At 34.6% G+C, this 8,306-nt stretch overlaps 1 pseudogene; it reads left to right on the top strand.

Moving 5' to 3' along the window:
- Window positions 1-2,481: 2,481 nt before the first annotated feature.
- LOC100405390 (transcription initiation factor TFIID subunit 9-like) lies at window positions 2,482-3,293 on the top strand (annotated as a pseudogene).
- The last annotated feature ends 5,013 nt before the right edge of the window (window positions 3,294-8,306 follow it).

Genomic DNA, 8,306 nt, shown 5'->3' with positions numbered 1-8,306 from the left:
CACTGTTTATTTCTTTCCTTCCTCTGCCAATCTTCCTAACTTAAATTTATGCTCTATGAGAGCAAAAATGTAGCTAGCTTTGTTAACCACTGTACTTCTGGCACCTAGAACAGCACCTGGCACATAATAAGAACTTGACAAATGTTACTGATTCCATGTTTCTTGTTTTAATGTTCTATAAGTCTATTTCTTATCTTTACCTTATTTTCCTGAACTGATTCCCTTACTAAGAGTTCTGTGCAAAAGCCAATATTTGAGTCAAATAAATATCCCACTAAGGACTAAACATTAATATTCATTTATTCACATCCTTTTGATTGAGGAAGCAAAGGTAGTAGGCATACGTAGATCATAGAAGACAGAATCACCATAGGTAAACCAGTACATTAAAACTTTTAAATTTACAAATCCAACAATCAAACACTGAACGTCTATGACTTTATCAAACTCTTCCAAGTAAGTTAGCCTCTCTCCTTCTTTGACATTTGGTATCTCATAAAAGAAAATTCTTTTGGCCAATTAATTACCTATAAAATAGCAAGCTTTGTTAAAATTATTGAACAAGTGATTTTTGGATTTGGAGTTAGGTATTTTTGCTGTTAATGGTGGTTGTTGTGGTTAGTAGTGGTGATTAGCCATGTTGGTTTGCAAGGATAAAGGAAAGAAAGCAAATGGGATTTCTAATGTGGAGTGGACACATCACTTTTCATCCTCACATATGGTTAAAAATATCTATTTGCTGTGTGTCCAGTTCTGAAGAACAGAAGGATGAATATATGGCTCTTTCCCTAAGCAGCTAACAATAAAGATAGGAAATCCAGGAGAGAATAGAGTCCTGGCATGAATGAAAAAGAAGTTTAGAGGTAGAATATGGATATATATAATTATGCCATTAGACTTGGCATTTAATTGTTGAAAGTAGATTTTTCTTTTTACTAAAAGTGTCTATAGAACTTCTTATAATCTCAGAACAAAAATAAAAGTATATGGCTTACTATATATATGTTTACTTGCACTCAAATAATTTTAGCTCTCTCTAACTACAGACAGTAGTGAGATACCTGCATAAGGGAGAAGTAGGCAGGGGTTACCTCAAACTAAAACACTTCTGTGTAGCAAAGAGAACAACCAATATAGTAAAGAGACAACTTATAGAATAAGAAAAGATACTTTGCAAACCTCACATCTGATAAGAGGTTAATTGCCAAAATATATAAATAACTCAAACAACTAAACAGTAACAAAACAAATAACCTGATTTTAAAATGGGCAAAGACCTGAATAGACATATCTCAAAAGAAGACATACAAATGGCTAACAAGTACATGAAAAAAAAGTGCTCAATGCAACTACTCATCAGAGAGATGCAAATTAAAACCACAATGAGATTTCACCTCCTATCATTAGAATGAATATTAAAAGGTGAAATATAGCAAGTGTTCGAGAGGATATGTAGAAAATTGAATCTTTGCTCAATGTTGGTGGAAATGTAAATTATAGTAGCAAATAAGAAAACAATGTGGTTTCCCCAAAAAATTAAAAATAGAACTACAACATAATCCAGTATTCCCACCAGTAGATATAAGTTTAAAGGAAATAAAATCAGGATATTGAAGATATCTGGACTCCTAAGTTTACTATAGCACTATTTATAGTAGCTGATATATGGATTCCACCTAAGTATTCATTGAAGGATGAGAGGATAAAGAAAATGTTGTTTATGCATCCAGAGGAATATTATTCATCCTTTAAAAAGAAGGTAATCCTGTCATTTAGGACAATATGGATGAACATGGAAGACATTATGTTATCACCAAAGGATAAATTCTACATTATCTTGCTTATACATGTTATTTAGGATAGTTGAATTTACAGAAGTAGAGAGTAGGACGGTGATTACCTGGTGCTAGGAAAGGTTGGATGTGGTATGGGAAGTGCTTGTGGTCAGAGGATATGAATTTAAGTCATATGAGAAGAATAAGTTTTAAACATATATTGTATAACATGGTGACTATAATTAACAAGAATGCATTGTGTTTTTTAAAATAATTGAGTAGATTTTGTGTTCTCACCATAAAACAATAACATTACTGAGGTAATGCATATGTCAATTAGCTCAATTTAGTGATTCCAAAATGCATACGTCTTTTACAATATCACATTTTACAGGGCAAATATATATGAGTTTCCTATTGATTAAATTCTTGGAAGCTGAATTGCCAATCAAAACATCTTTGATTTGAAAACTATTGCTAAATTGCCTTCCATTGAGGTTATATCAATATTAATACAATTTTTATTTGCCAATTTAAAATAATTAATAAATTAATTAAAAATAAAAATAAGGCAGGGGGCAAGGCACTGGGAGCTATCACGTTACACCGGGGTTTGAAAAAACAACACTAGGCAAAAAATCTACATCAAATCAGAAATGAAATATATGAATGTGATTTAGCTGGGGAAGTCTCATCACCAGATATCATGGAGTCTGACCAGAAGGCCTCTCCCAAGAGCATGTGGAAACATGCACAGATAATGGCACAAATCCTGAAGGATATAAGGATTACAAAATATGAACTAAGAGTTATAAATCAGATGTTGGAGTTTTACTTCTAGTATGTGACTACAATTTTAGAGGATTCAAACATTTTAGGCCATGCTAAGAAATCTACTGTTGTTGCAGATGATATGCGATTGGCAATTCAGTGTTGCACTGATCAACTGACCAACCAACAGGTTTTTTATTAATACCTCTCCTCCTCTAAGGTTTTTTTGGTTAGAGATTACAAGTCAAAGAAATTAAACCCATTTGCTGTTAATCAAGCCATATTCATGTCCTAGATTTCCACCTAACAGACATTGCTTGATGACTCCAAACTATAGGCTTAAGTCTTTACAGAAAAAGATTTCTACTTCTGCAGGAAGAGTAACAATTCCATTGATAAGCATTGGTCCATTTACTAGTAGACCAGTAATCCCACATTAGGCGCACCCACCCCACAAATCCTGTCTGTTTTAACTAAAGTAGGGACTCCAATATCCCTCATGGGAAAAAGGTTTACAGTACAGCTTTCTGCTTCACAGACCCCGCTGTAAAACCATCAATTTCTGCAACATCAGCAGTACAGAATGTTCCAATTAATCAATCATTATTTGGGTTCAAAAACATTCTTATTACCACTAATATGGAGTCAGCACAAAATATTGCCAATGAATCATGAAGTCCATTGATAAGAAAACATGAAGAAGATGATGATGATAATGAGGACAACTACAACTATGGTAACTTGTAATCTAGACTTGATGCATGTAACATGTATATCTAGTCTTGAATTCATTGTACTGAAATTCAACACTCATACTGAATGTTTTCAAGTTGTGCTTTATAAAACTAAATAATATTTAATGGGTAAGTATAGTTACCCTACTTTTCTTTTCCTTTTTTTTGTTTGGATATAGAGTCTTGCTTTGTCACCCAGGCTGGAGTACAGTGGTACAATCTTGGTTCACTGCAACCTCCACTTCCTGGGTTCAAGTAATCCTCCTGCCTCAGCATCCTACGTAGCTGGGAGTACAGGCACATGCCATCACACCTGGCTAATTTTTGTATTTTTAGTGGAGATGGGGTTTTGCCATGTTGGCCAGGCTGGTCTCAAACTCTTGAGCTCAAATGATCCTACCACCTCAGCCTCCCCAAGTGCTGGGATTACAGGTGTAAGCTACGATGCCTGGCCTACCATACTTTTCAGGTGAAGTCCTGGAATTTTTAAGAATAGATTAGTAATGGTTTTTCATTAGCCTTTAAGTGTAAAAACATGAAGTTATTATCCAAAATATAAGTAAAAAAATAAATAAATAATGCTGGTATTTTTAAAAAATTGAAAAAGAAAGAGATAGAAGCAAGAGCAAGTGATTATTTCTTCCCAAAGAGACATAGAGATTAGGATGGCAGAAGAAAGCCCTTTTGTTTTACAAGATATGGAAGGATTAGTAATTGAAACTTTGGTTAGAGCAGAAAATCATTAAAAATGAATATACATTCATTTTTATAAATATATACATAGGCCGGGCGCGGTGGCTCATGCCTGTAATCCCAGCACTTTGGGAGGCCGAGGAGGGTGGATCACGAGGTCGAGAGATCGAGACCATCCTGGTCAACATGGTGAAACCCCGTCTCTACTAAAAATACAAAAAAAAATTAGCTGGGCATGGTGGCGCGCGCCTGTAATCCCAGCTACTCGGGAGGCTGAGGCAGGAGAATTGCCTGAACCCAGGAGGCGGAGGTTGCGGTGAGCCGAGATCGCGCCATTGCACTCCAGCCTGGGTGACAAGAGCGAAACTCTGTCTCAAAAAAAAAAATAAATAAATAAAATAAATAAATAAATAAATATATATATATATATATATGTATACATATACAAAGATTCTAATTTTACTCAATATAACTGTATAGTTATTATTTTTACTCTTTAATAGAAGGCCAAAGTTTCTTCTGTGAGTATAGGTCTGCTGACTGGAGTTTATTGTTGTATTTCTTGAATAAACTACATATATAATGTATCGTTTGTAATTTAGAGTTGCTTTTTTCTAATGGAGCAAGAACTTAAACACTCTTGTGAGGCAAACTGAATATAGAACTTTTCTACATTTTAAACATCATTTTCTCCTTCCTTCGTAGTTTTACATCTACTTAGTTTTAACTGCAAGATTGTAATGTGTCTTTGTCAAACATTTCCTAAGCATTGAAATTAAAATTCATAGAAAAAGTCTTTCTTACTATATGCTCCTTTACTTTATCAATTTACATAATAGTTATATTCTGTACTTGTAAAAGTGAAGTACAGCAGCAAAAGCAGGTTAGAGAAACAATAGAAACCACTTTAAGAACATAACTGAACCGCAGATGGGCAAAACTGTTGAGGCACAGTAGACAGAAGGCTAAACAAAACTGTTTCAAATGCTGTGAGAATTAATCAGTATGTTTTAGAGAGTACATGAGAATTATTTGCTAATGCGATGAGTTTGTAAATTGAAAATCAATCAAGAGAGCTTTTATTTTACTTCCTGATGGCTGTCCAATTACAAGTACCTCATGACACCCTCACAAGCAGTGCTTGCCTTGCAGTTCAAAACATAACCTTAACTCTTTAAAATACCTTACTTACTTTTGTGCTAATTCAGACTCAAATAATGTTCATCAAATGAATCCTAAAAAGAAATTGATAAGCCCTAGACTGGGTCCAAAGTTAGATTTGCATAAAAGTTCTCAAAGCTTTGGTCAACCGCTACTATTTTTCTATTCAAATATTTTAAGATTAATGTCTATTTATATCTGAATATTTACTCTATTATATAAAAGATGGTTTGTTTTGTATAATGATCACTGTTGATAGACTTTCCAATTTCAAAAAGATAGATTTTCTTTTCAGCCTGAACATCAGAACAATTTCTGATGCAAACAATTTAAGTAGTTTTGACAGCCAGTCTCACAAATGATTTAAGAAAAAAAAAATCCACAGTTGAAATTGAGCGTGAACTGCTTCCTGAAAGTGTCCTTAATTTCAAAATTTGCATTTTTTAGTTTTCAAAAATGGGTTTTCTGTATTCTTTTAGCATAGTTCAATTTTTCTTCTTTTGCTGTTAGCCCATGATTTTTGATCCTCTGGTGTTCTTTATTCTACGCCTAAACTCAAAAAATAAACTGTGTGTATGGATATGTAGATAGGAATTGCTTAACCCTCAAGAACTCTTTTTTTTGTTGGTTTTTTTTTGTTTGTTTTTTCAAAAAAGTGAAGCCAAAATAAATGACTAACTCATGATACTGAAGTCAATCACTTTTATTTATTTATCTCTTTATTTATTTAGAGACAGGGTCTGGCTTTGTCGACCACGTTGGTTTTTAACTCCTGTGCTCAAGCCATCTCCCTGCCTCAGTTTTCTGAGTAACTGGGATTATAGGTGGAAACCACTCCACCTGGCTCAATCACCATTTAAGCATACTTGCCTCCTTTATTATAGTAAAGAACAAAATCCACTTCCTTCTAGAAAGCTTTTAGCTCCCATCCAGCTACTTAGAAAATGAACTGCCTTTCTTCTATGCAGTCTACATGATATGGAGTTAAATTTGGGAGGCATCCAAGGCCTGTGTACTTGTCTTATAGCTACTTCAAGAATGAATTCTTTCCATATAGGAAACGAACAAGAGCCACATATTTTAAATTCCACAAATAAAAAGATAAATTTTATTGAATAATACTGAATTTTAAAAATTGACGTTATAAAATAAATAAGAAATATTTTTATTTTATCTTCTTATTCATTTCATGGTGCCTATTTATGAGAAAAGGGTATTGACAGAGTTAGCAGTATCCAATAGTCTCTGGATTTTCTTTAGTATCTTCTCTCACAAAAATTTCATAATGTTCCTTGTTGAGAAAACTGGAGAAAAATATATTCTTTCAAAATAATTAAAAAGTCTAAAACAATGAATAGTTTTCAAGATACAAAAAAAAGTATGCTTTACTAGTAAGGGTAACCAATAACTACTTTCTCACTGTGTTTCATAAACGCTCTTTGATTTGTAGACCCTTTGACCTTGGCTAGCAGGAGGTGAAATATAGGTTATCTGTGAAGCCATTCCAAACCAAACTGTTTAACTTCTTTAGGATTTTCTATGGTTGAAACCAAAATATGTCTCTTAATAACTTTATTCCATCAGAGTGATTATTTTTCTTTGGAGTTACACAGAAAAGTAAATCTATTTATTCTTGCCACTAGAACAAGTTTAGATTTATGGCATATTCTCTTGAATATTTTCTCTTTCAAGAATTCTTTGAATGTTCCTTCTACCATTTTTCATCTGACATGGTTTTCATATTCATCACTGCACTGGCATTTCTCCAACTAAATCCTGGCCTTGTTTTTATCCTTGTTTAAATATAATGTTCAGCATTTAATACAGCATTGTGATTGGAATATCTAAGCATAATTTCCATCAGGACGGTACCTGGGTAAAATGTGAATTGTGAGTTACATTTATTTCAATTTTTATACCAACTTCTATAATACGGAACTTTTTTCATAGGTTTCTGTTATTCATTCCTAATGTCAGACAATACCAAAAGAGATAATTATTCTTTGCTTAACATGTGGTTCATAGTTTTAGTCTTATAACAGTATTTTAGATTTGATAACATTTCATTCAGAATGCCTTTTAAAGTCAGTAATTGCCCTCAAGAAAAAATAAGTTATTTTGCTTATTAGAATTTATAGATATGTGCTGAAAGTGTAGTAATTTTCTTTCTTTTTTTGAGACGAATTTTCGCTTGTTGCCCAGCTGGAGTACAGTGGCGCAATCTCGGCTAGCTGCAACCTCTGCCCCTTGGGCTCAAGTGCTTCTCTTGCCTCAGGCTCCCAAGTAGCGGGATTACAGGTGCTCACCACCACACTCAGCTATTTTTTTTTCTATTTTTAGTCAAAACGGGATTTCATCATGGTGGTCAGGTTGGTCTTGAACTCCTGACCTCAGGTAGTCTGCCTCCCAAAGTGCTGGGATCACAGGCAAGAGCCACCATGCCCGGCTAAAAGTATAGTAATTTTAATTGGGTAGACTATATAGTCTCTTATAATATTTTATAAAGTATGATGTGGGATTTGAATCACTGGTGAAATCCAAAAGGGTTGGATATGAAGTCTCATGCCTCCCCCTACCTAGTCTTCAGAAAAGGCAAAGGATGAGTAGCTTCATGTATCACAAATATGGAAAGTGAAAGTTTGTTGATGGCTAGGTCTGAAGTTCAGAATGCTCGGAAAAAATACTTTACCTTGAGTTTCTTGGTGGATGATAACTGCCACAGTCCCTCTCTTCACAAAGGCTGAGTGAATGGGCACTGCTCCCCACACCTCAGCTTAACTTGCATGAAAGTTAAGCAGTCTAACACGTTCTCTTTACCTGCTTCCTGGGACATAGTCTATATAGAAAGGCAGCATTTCTTAGGCAGGGGGTGCTTGCAGGGAGGCCACTGTAGGCCACAGGAGGCCCTTGTAGGCACCCAGGGGGTGCCCTGCTTCAAATTAAAATCCATGTGAGTGGTACATGGGCTTAAACACATGATATAATAACTTGCTTTCATTTTCTCCCTCTCACTGTAATAGACTTCAGGGTCTGTCCTATAACCAACTTCTTTAAACACTCCGTCTTATTCTCTTTCCATCACTTTCTGCCTTGGCAGAAACACATCTCTTTGCTTTTGCAAGTGCTGTCTTATTACAAGAAACTGACCCCTACTGAGTTATAGAGCATATGA

Source organism: Callithrix jacchus, chromosome 9, assembly GCF_049354715.1.
Source record: "Callithrix jacchus isolate 240 chromosome 9, calJac240_pri, whole genome shotgun sequence".
Taxonomy (NCBI): domain Eukaryota; kingdom Metazoa; phylum Chordata; class Mammalia; order Primates; family Cebidae; genus Callithrix; species Callithrix jacchus.
Note: the sequence above shows the minus strand (reverse complement) of the source record. Positions and strands in the feature narration are given on the sequence as shown.